Below are 11430 nucleotides of genomic sequence, written 5' to 3' on the forward strand. Positions count from 1 at the left end.
TCACGGAACGGACCAGCTGCACCGTTCGTGGTTTTGGAACCGTGTGCTCGAAAAACGACTCGCTAAAACACCCTAATATCTCGATCGTTGTCTCCGAAGATGTAGCTAAACGCGAGAAAACACGAAAAACAATCGACCAGTTGTGACATCATTCTAGGATCTTTGGGCCGCCAACAACGTTACTGGATTACCTCAGTTGTGGAACTACCGCCCGGAAGGGAGTACCCCCCATCACTCATTTCAGTACGCCTCCCGTCGTTCGAAGCGCCATCTAGATTTTCGTTTACGAACTGAGTGTTGCATAGAGCAGACCCGTGAACAAGGGACCGAACTGGTCCCGAAACGTCGGGTAAATGTTTATTAAATTTTTGGTTAGAGTTCCTATTTTTCGCTTCATGTCTACTCCTAACCAGGCAGAGGGCTGCCGAACGTTTACCTTTGGCATAGAGCAGGTATAGAGCAGTTCAAAGCTTCAGCGCAGGAGGACTATTGATAACTAGTCTACTGAATAGACCCATTGCTAAAATACCCAAGCATGAAGGAGAATGCAGAGCATGTTGTTCCGTGCGCCGCACGTGACGGCCACTGCAGCAGTAACTGTTCTAAAGCAAAAGCCTAAAAGAAATGGCATATTTACGTGCGTTTGTCAACGCTTTATTTTGGTTATTTACTTGGAATCTTTTATACGAGAAAGGCGTGCGCGTGCGGCGCGTGCGGCGGTGCAAGCGTAGAGTCTTTAGTCACTGCACACGAACAATCCGCGGAACTCTAGCCGTGAACAGGTTCGCTGTAAAGAAATGCCGAAGAAAGACAAAGTGACTGATGAAAAAAATTAAAAACGTTTACAAATCTCTGTAATTTGAAACTAGAGCGCAGCTCTTGAGGAGGAGGAGGACGGGAGGGTACGAGGGGGGAGGGTATGCCCTTGTCACGATTGTGAATCGGAGAGGAAAAGAGAAGACAAGGGGATGAGCGAGGCGTGTTGTGTGAAAAAAAAAAGGAAGAGGAGGAGGGGAACGAGTATCGAAGGAACGAGAAAGCGCTGGTCCGGTGAACGACAGAGACAACTTCAGCCAGGCTCCGGAGGAAGCCCACCCGAGGCCCGCTCCCGGGAGTCCAACGTGAACCAACGAGACGTCATTTGTCAGAGTAGCAAGAAGATGTTCCTCATCAGAGAGAGAAACATGCAAGCGCGCACCAGCAGGGACACTTCAAGGACGTGGGTGCCAGGGGCGGAGACTTGGTTCAGTCTAGAGGTTTTTTGCGCGACACAAGGGACAATCACAAGCGAGTAGACACGGACAAGCGCAAACTATCAACTAGTTTATTCGTGCTTGATCGACCACGAACATCCAGAAGGGACATGCGCAGCACGATACACAGAAGAAAAAGGAAACAAAAAAAAATAGAAAAGGACGACGTCACAGGACGATTGGTCACAGGACGATTCGTCACATAGGAACATTCGTCACAGGATGACTCGTCATGTGGGCAACTGGTCACATCGATCGGGCAGGGGACGATAGTAAGAGAGAAGTTTCACGACTTCCCACTGTGACATAAACCAATGATCAGAAAAACTAATCTTACAATACTCATTTGCTTTTCCTTTCACCATATTACGAGTCTTCAGCAGGTTGATCTAAGTTGCTGGATTGAACGAGCAATAATCCGACTGGCAGCCAAATCAGTTTTTGCTTTGGCCTTGCATACACCTCTTCGAGCAAACCAATAAGTATCGGAATTCTTTCTGCTGCATGTGTACGAGTACCCCTCGTGCAGCTGCATGGCTCTACCTCTCTCTGTTGCGATCACCTCCATCCTTTTGAGTGTAGCCTGAGTCCAACAATAGTCGCTCTTATATGGCCTCCGCATTCACCGTACGGGACAGACCCAGAAGCTAAAACGTCTGTTACAAATTCTTCGACCTTGAGAAGCAAAAGACGTGCTGAGATAAGAGGTGACCCACTTTGTCAGGCCGAACCAACATTCAATATTCGGGACCGAACCAGAAGCTCAAACATTTGTTACAAATTCAATTCTTCGCCTTTGAGAAGCCAAAGAAATAGCAAGATATAAGGTGAGCCGTTTTGTCCGCCCGAACCAAATTGAACAATACATAATTGGGGGGACGAACTATTGTTGGGACCGATTGGCCGCGTGGCGAGTCATCCTATGACGAATGTTCCTGTGTGACGAATCGTCCTGTGACCAATCGTCCTGTGACGAGTGCGCATGTGACGAATGGAGCGTATCCCCGCTAACACAGTCACGTCCCGTCTTTATATAAAAAGCTTCCATCAATTCTCTGGCTGTGCTATCTATGCTTCTACCCAAGACCCTGATCTCTTGAAATCGCGCCTCACACCCACAGTCGGCACAGTGAGTTGGCAAGTGTGTATTGCCTTTATTCCTGATTGAAAATTCATGTTCCCGTGCGCGGTCATTAACACAGCGTCCATTTTGACCAATATATACTTGCCCACACGAAAGCGGAATCTCGTATACCACCGCTGTGGCACAATCCACAAAAGGTCGGGCGTGCTTTTTGTTGCAACCACTCGTCTTCTCTCTTCCCGAGGAAATCCTCGTACAAAGGCTCGCAAGCTTGCGTGGTGCAGAGAGCACGAAAGGTACATTGTACCTATTCGCTATACCTTCTTGAGGTTGTGGGACGCTTTGTGTATATACGGCACCACTTCTGGTCTGCACTTCCTTTGTGGCGGCTCTAGCCGCGTCCTCTGCTTTTCTTTGGTCTTGTCGAGCAACGTCTCGGCAGCTGCCGTAATTAACGAGCAGGGTAAACCGGTAGACTTGAGCCTGGCTACCTGATCGTTAAAGCTTCTGTGCATAGAATGTGGGCACGACTTCCTGTGGGCGGACCCTAAGCAGAGGGAGGCGATGGCTCGCTTAACATGCTTGGGAGAAGAGCGTGTTGGTTTAAGTCATGGATGAAGAAAGAATAAAACAATTAAAACAGGGACAACACAACCACATCTTCCATAAGAAAGATGTGGTTGTGTTGTCTCTGTTTTAATTGTTTTATTCTTTCTTCATCCATCGCTTAACAGTTTTTGAGTAAGCCGAGTCATACGGCAGCAGCCCCTCTGTACTCGAGGGTTATAACAGAAGCATAAATGATTACTTTCTAATATCAGTTCTATATCCAGGAATTGGAGTGAGTCATGGGTTCGGAAGCTTGTGTGTAAAGAAGAGGCCCAACCCATGAACGCTAAAAGCGGTTATAATCTCATCTACAGAGTCGTCATACCTAAGCAGGTGTTTTTTTTTTTTTTTTTAAAGGATTAAAAAATCGTCAACGTATCTAAAACCTTAAAGACGCCGCCATCGACAAATTGGTTGGCTCAGTTTCGATCAACATGCGCCAAAAAATTTTGCAAAGCACAAGGGCCACACAGGACCCTATGCAGATGTCCTGGCGTTGTATGGAAGGTCTATGTTCAAAAGAAATAAAGGTGGAACTGAGGTAAAACTCCAACAAAGACAGGAAGTTGTCCACAGACACCCCCGTCGAGTTCTGAAAAGCCACTCCTTTGTTATCGTCTATACCACTCTCAGACGAACACACATAACTGCCCCTGAGGTACTGAATAAAACTGGTGCTCAATGTCAACAGAAAAAATGTACCCGACGGGTATCGTTTGTTTTAAGTAGGACGTTACGTATTCCGCATTTGAAGTTGCAAAAGCATCTTTAATTTTCAGGCCCCGCAACTGCTTCAAAAGAAACCGGCTTGACAACAACCGCCACGACCCTTTCTCGTTGACAATGGTCCTGAAACTCACGTCCACTTTGTGCGTTTTTGTCTAAAAGATCACAGACAAGACGTTATCTTTACAGTCACCAATGCTTTTAGCTAGTTTTGTAAGTCCAAGATCTTTGCACAAACCCACTGCTCTGGTCTTGACACGGCAAGCACTAGGCTTGACAGCTTTAAAGTTCTTCTTCACCGCTAGACGGGTCTTCTCGCTGAACGTACCGGCAGTCATCGCCACAAATCCGCCCTCTTTATCCGCTTGAAGGATACGCAGATCGTTTTCTTTAATGAAGTCCACAACCTTCCCAAAGGAGTTCCTTGAACCCCGGGTGACGTCCCTGTTGACAGTCCGTGTGAGCACGTCGACACCCGCAAGCAGGCTAGGTTCAAGACAATATTTCGGTCCTTTTAGTAGGACTCGTGACACGTTCTCCGGTATTTGTACGTCTTCTCCCAAAACCAGGAAACCCGCACCAGTGGCACCCTTGTCCTTCACCACGACAGTCTTCAGGATACTGTATAAGACCATTGTCCAGCGCATCTCGATTACCCGGCCAGACAGGCGTTTACATGAGCGCAGCTTGATCTCCGCCAGCCATGGAGGATCAAGAACGTGACACAAAACTCGAAGACAGTCATAAAAAAGTCTTACCTGCCGCCACAACTCACTTCTCAGCACCCTACAAATGCGTTTTGCGTGTCCCAGGGACGGTCTTACTTGTCCAAACAGTGCCGTAATCTCTAGGGTATAAGACCTTTTCTCAGGTAAAAGGTGATGACTCTCGCCCGGCAGGTAGAAGAGACAATGTAGCTCACCAAGGAATTCACTTAAGACGTAGAATAAGGAACATTGAAGAAAGGGCCCGTTGTACAGGGTAATTCAAGGAGAGGCCAGGCTCTTTAAATCGACCGCAAAATTCGGTTTCTTAACCTATCGCGCCACGACTTCGTGCAGCGTTGCCCACAGATGATGCATTTTTTTGTGTAAAATTTGCAAAGAGAAAACTTACTTGAGAAAAAAGTAAAGAAAGAAAAAGGCTTACCTCCTAAGGAAACGCAGCGACGCCACCGGTCTTCAAACAACACGACGTCGTTTCGCACGGTTGCATATGGCTGAACTATACCGAGCCATACGATACACATATGCTTCCGTATAGTTATATATGGCTGAACCATTCCGAGCTATAGCATACATATAGGCTTCCGTATAGTTGGATATGCCCTGGCCCATACAAAGCTATATTCATTCATATGGACGCTCATAACAGTACTATGCTCAAAGAAATACGTCCATATGACTGCAAACAATTACACCGTATAAACGGTATAACTGTATCAACCCATACAGCTCCATATAATAAGACACACAGAGAACCATATAATCTCTATGGTACGTTGGCCACAGTAGCGGTGGCGCTATGGGCGCTTTGAGGGAACTCCCGTTTCCGGTCAAAGGCTGTTCCTTAGTCATGGGCGTTGAACTTCAACATTTCGGTAGGTTAATGGGTGCACGTTTTGCATCACTTTAAAACACAACTCCAATAACGCACCGATATGTTGCGTCGTGGGCAAGTTTTACTCTGGGGAACCGGGAGAGCAGTTTTGACGAAAGCAGTCAGTTACAAACGAGAGGAATCGCAGTAATGTCGCCGCTTAAATCACTTTCACTGGCAAATCTTCCGGAATTTTTCGGTTTATAAATATTTGTAATATTACCATATTAGAGAGGGATGGAGGATATATATATATAATAGGAGTTTATTTTTCCAACAAAGTACAGGTTGGAGGGCGGCTCGGAAAAAATGCTGTTAGCACAGCTTGACTGGTCCCAAGCCCCCACGACATCACGACATCAGCAGCGGCAGAACAGCGAAAAAGAAAAAAGAAAAAAAATCAACATTATTTTACACGGAAGAATCATTTGCACGTATATTAGAAACAAAGTCGAGCTCTATAAGAGGACACTGCCGCAGTGTTTTCGAACGCAAACACATGAAATACACCCACAAGAAAAGCATAACCGGGGTGACGTAATACAAGCCCCTGCCAGGGAGCCTTTAGCGGCAAACGGACCGGTTTAAACGGGAAGCTTCTGCAGTCGCTGCCAGTGTTGTCAGGCCTACTGATTTTTCAGTAGATCTACAGATTTTGGAAGCTGTCTGCTGATTCACTGATAAAAAATAAAATCTACCGACATTTTTTTTAAAAATATATTAGAAGAACACAATTGTTAAGGGCATACCCGTAGAAGAACGGTCAATTGTCGCGAAGTAGGTTGCTGCGCACTTACGTTGACAATGCCGGTTTGATGTGACACTAGTTTTCATTTGCCGAACCGAACACTAAACGCATCACAATAATATTTCGGGCTTCTTTGAAGAAATCGTTTGTTGCTGGCATTTATGGGTAGGACTTCTCGAACGAGATACCATTTACCACAGAGGCCGCACCACACGCCATACTAGTTCCGGAAGCAGGCATTTCGAAATTGTCAACGGCTGATGCGTCATCCGTCAAACCGCGCGATCAGGCTTCTGTTATTCGGGAGTATTCGTAGACCCCGTTTCCCCCTCCGCTAAGCCCTCCGCAACGAAGAAGCCGCTACTGCGCCTGCGCGCCCATGGCCTTGACTGTAGAGTTCCGGGTATGGTAGCGGGTTGCGGAGAGCCGTTGCGGGACGGCGAAAACGATCTACGAAAACCCCCTAGAAACCGAGCGATGAAAGCGGAGTCAAGCGATAAAAAGTCTACGGTTGGTTGGTCCGGCGAGTTGGCATCTTCTACCACGCTTTTAGCTTAGGGAGAGAGGGGAAAAAAGGGAAGGAGTAGAAAGGCAGCAGCTCCTTCAAGGCCAGAACGGGGGTGCGCTCAGAAAGTCTAATCTACAGGGGCATCCCAAGAATAAACACAACGAGTGGATTTGTCACTTGTTTCCAAGGCAGATAGAGCAGTGGATGCTATGGGTGACATTGGGCTTCAGGTAGGTGACGTGTTCTGCCTTATCACCAGCTTCGAGACTGTAGTCACGTGACCCTAACCGGAGACATGATTGGCCTAACACACGAATAGCGTCTACCCTGCTTTCAATACAATACCGAGTGAACTGGATAGCTCCGTGAAGTCCAGCTTTTGGACATCCAAAGAAGCTGTCCAGCACAAAAGTGACCCAAAATGTGGCAAGTTTGAGGATCTGGTGCGAGAAGTAGCCGCGGCAAAGCCGCTCCATGATTGGAAAAGGTAGCGATTTATGGTGGTCAGGCTAAATACGGCCACAGAGTAAAAAAGGCTTCGCAATCTGTGGTGCTGCGAGCAAAGTGTGCGGCCTCCTTCTCGGCCGCTTTTATCGTGTGGACAGAGCCGACCAAGGAAGCGAGCGAACAGGCAGATCTGAGGGTTTTCCGGGGTGTTTCATTTTCGGTGAACTGTCAGAAAGAGGAAAGAAAAAGCGATACAGCGACACAACAGAAGAGCTACGATTGTTGTCATTTCTTTTTTGAAGATTTCTCTCGGCTGCTTTGGGGCTTGACTCGTATCGTACTGGCTTAAGCAGCTTGGCCGTCAATTGTATTTAATTACAGTCATAACTATAATTTACTTAGAAAAGAAGCAAAGATTAGTCTTTTATTCGATAAAGAAAGAACATTCTATAAAATTAGCGACGGTAATACAATTTATTAGCAGAAAAAAATTGCAATCAAATTGTCCTAAGAAAATTTTACGTACGCTCGTCTTCAAGAGTGGATCGAATTATTTTTCAAGCCTTTATGGGGGTTTGAGACTGGAGAAGAGAATTGTAGGATACGAATACCTCATCTCCACTCGCTTTCTTTCCAGCGTTCTATGGGCTACAATAGATAGAATGGAGGGTTATGTGGGAGGAGGTTATTCTCATGATCTTTCGAGGGGCCTTTTTTTAGACTACGCTTGTTTTGTTGTTGTCGTTTTGAAGTGTCTTTAATCGTGGTGTCTGTTTGCGTGTACGAAGTAACTAGGTTTCCCCTAGCCGCGGAGGTTATGTGACGAGTCGATAATACAAATTCTGTAATTCTTTACCTTAAAAATGAAACAGTTCATTTTCGATAACAAATGCAATCAGATACAGTGTTGAGATACAATAAAACATCATAAATGCATTACACAACTGAGATACAAATGCATGTTCGAAGATTTATCTCGAAACAGAGATAGAAATACTAGAAAGTGTCTCTAAGGTCGCCATACATTTGTATCGCGATAGTTGCCAGCCCTGATCAAATATGATATCAAAACCGACAATATAAAATGTACCTCTCACAAGCTGAACCATTCCGATTTCCACGTCTCGTTTCAGCTCCAACATGAAAAGAAATGACTCACATCCTGAAAACCGTCAGCCATTCTGTTTATGGGATGGCTCTTCCACCAAGTTCACTGAGCTTTTCAACATATAATCGCGGCCTTTCATCCACACTTTCTCGCCGCCGTACGTGCACGGCGCCGTCCGCGAGAGTTAGTATCCACTAACCTGTAGAACAACCCGTTTCTTTTTAACTTTAATACTCGTTTATAATAAAGCACATCTGTCATAAGGATAGTGAAATTGTAATGGGGCATTTTTTGCGGCAACCTCCTCTGAATTATGTCAATCAGTAACACGAAACGGATCCGCATGTGCCAAAAAACAATATTCAGTGGTTGAATAAAAAAAAAAAAAAAACATTTAAAAAGAACCGAACCGATGACCTCGTTATTTCGAGCGGGACCCTTGAACACTGTTTTCATTTTTTATATCTTTAATCGGACCCTCGAACCCTGTACAACCGGGGAGACCTCTGAAGCCATAGTTATTCTGTGCCGTTCTCCACTCCTTATCGCGTCCATGAGCAGGATCAGGCACTTCCAGGACGTGGCGAAGTCTTCAGAATGCCTCGGAAGAGGAAAGAGCGGACGGCGATAACTCGAGAGAGGAGGCAGTATTTTATGGAATAAAAATATACTTTTAATGTTGATTTGTCCACTATCGGGTGCGTCGCATTTCGGTGAACGTAACATAACCTACATGGAAGAAAAGCAGTACTATGGCATTTCGACGTAATCTGCAGGGAAGCACGACAAAAGCTCTGGCATGCTTTATTTTATTAAATTTTATTTTTACTATATAACTGCAGTTTGTGACGCACGTACATATATCCCTGTTGAAATTTCTCTCTGTGCAATCATGAAAAAAGTCCTTCAATTCGGCTGTTCTTCAACAAATAAAAAGTTCGCCAAAAGCTTTTGAAAATGTCGCTAATGTTTACGGTTCTATTTCAACTATGTAACGACTAAATACAAAAGACAAAAGGTAGCGCACGTGGGTCTCCTTCCATGGATGTGTCGGACTTTTAGTCCCGCCTGTTTCTTTCTAATTATAACTTAGAAACCATGGCTATTGTCGTTTGCGTCATAAATTTCATCACGTGAAATTTCAAACAGAACCCGACTGGCTTCATGCGCACGTCACTCAATGACGTCTTCGGATGTTTTTCTGTTCTTTGATTTGTGTTTGGTAGAGCTTGCCTGATAATTTTAGTATAAATAGAAGAAAACGATTTTGCGCTTAGCAGCGAAAAGGAACTATAATTTTTTTTTCGGAATCAACGTCGAAATTTTTATTCTTGCGACCGAGAATGAATTTTGTCGAAGTTGCTATTCTTTGCCTTCTCTTCTTCTGCGTAAATCACACCTCGGCTGCTGGAGACGGTAAGTTCCTAGCTTCATAATATCTGTCTTATCTTAACTCCCTTGACTGCTACCTTATCGAAGGACGAAAGATTTCATGCCGGGTTAGTTCCAGAAACAAATAAAAACTTTTAAAAATATTATAGGGTGCACATATTTTCGTTGCTCCATGTTTTAAATATTGCACTAGAGGCAAATGTATTTCCTCAAGAATGGAAGAATGCAGTAGTTGTACCTCTAAATAAATCTGGTCGCACTGACTGCATTAATAACTATAGCCAATTTCTTATCTCAGCACGGTTTCTGCGGTATTTAAAGGGGAAATGTATAAGCATATTTACTTCCATTTGAAATCGCATTTCTGTCTAAACTAGAACCTATTTCTGACAAGGGCGCTCAGTTGAAACCAACCTTGTATCATACTTGGAACACCACTTACCTATTTTCACTTTCTGTTTACAAGCTGACACTGTTGATTTTGATTGCACCAAAGCAATTGATCTTGTAAACATTAAATTTTTACTGGCCAAATTGTCAGCATTTAGCACGACTAGCTCGTCTTGCGGTTGGTTGTTAAGTTACCTTGGTGAAAGACCAACCCGAGTGTTTTCGGAGGGGTGTTTTTCTACCTCGAATGTTTTGAATACTGGAGCGCCTCAGGGGTCTAATCTTCGGCCGCTGTTATTCAGCATTTCTCTGAATGACATGGCATATAGTGCGCAGCGTTCAGAGGTTCTGCAGTTCGCAGATCATGTAAAAAATGTTATTGCGAAGTTTACGCAACTACAAACTGTCAGATGATGAAAGACGATGTTCAGGGACTTCTAAATTGGTGCTTGAAAATAATTTGGTACTTAACTCCAATAAGACCAACGTTCTTGCTTATACCCATCAAACAACCAGCATTATGATTGTAAACCTGAGACTGGGGCAGGAAGAGAACACAACAGAAGGTAGTAAAAGAGGAGGCAACGTCTCTGAGACGTTGCCTCCTCTTTTACTACCTTTTGTTGTGTTCTCTTCCTGCCCCAGTCTCAGGTTTACAATCATGTTCAACTTACACCAGCTCGCCTGCACTAAATTAAATTACCAGCATTAAATACCCGTATACCATGTTAGGTTCAGCTATCGCGAGGTAGGATACAATGCGTGACCTGGGAGTGCTGTATGAGTCCCGCCTATCGTTTACTGAGCACGTTTCGAAAATTGTGAATGACGCTTCTCAGGTGCTAGGGGGTTATTACCCGAATGACGCAAAATTTTCATATTCACGCTAGCATGATTAATCTTTTTTGCGCCCTTGTTTTCTCCAAACTTTAGGTTTCCTTAGTCGTATAGAACACTATTGCAATGACAAATTCATGTATCTTAGAAAAAGTGCAGTGTCGTGTCGTACGTATTGCTTATGACAGATGGGAGGCATATTTATTTTGATTATGAATGCCTACTTAATTCCCCTGATCTTTTACCTTTGCAGGAAAGAAGATTAAAGCATGACTTGTCTTTTTTTTTTCTATCAGAAAGTAAACGCTGCGCTTGATACACGCGTTCTTTTAAGTGCGGTCTATTTTTGTGTCCCTCAGAAGCGTATAATCTTTTCATTTCTTTTACCTGCAGAACGTTGGTGTTCAGTCCCCAATGACACGCCTACAGCTCCTTTATAATACCTATATGAGTGATTTAGACTTGTTTTCATCTCTTACAACTTTTAAACGAGCCTTGTCGGCCGCTTGACGAACAGTCCTGGTCTGTAGTCTTATGTACTTTTGTTTGTTTAATTTTTTCTTTTCCAAAAATTCCGTCTCCTTGTTTGTTTGCTTGTTTGTATTTTGTATTTCATTGATTGAGGGTGGGGGGGGGGGGGGGGGAATCTGTGCACCCTATTAGGACTCCGAGCTGTTTATGGGCACATTAAGCAGAATATATGTTTAATACATGCAGAGTGTTTCACGA

Source organism: Ixodes scapularis, unplaced genomic scaffold (genome assembly GCF_016920785.2).
Source record: "Ixodes scapularis isolate PalLabHiFi unplaced genomic scaffold, ASM1692078v2 PGA_scaffold6__148_contigs__length_123643588, whole genome shotgun sequence".
Taxonomy (NCBI): domain Eukaryota; kingdom Metazoa; phylum Arthropoda; class Arachnida; order Ixodida; family Ixodidae; genus Ixodes; species Ixodes scapularis.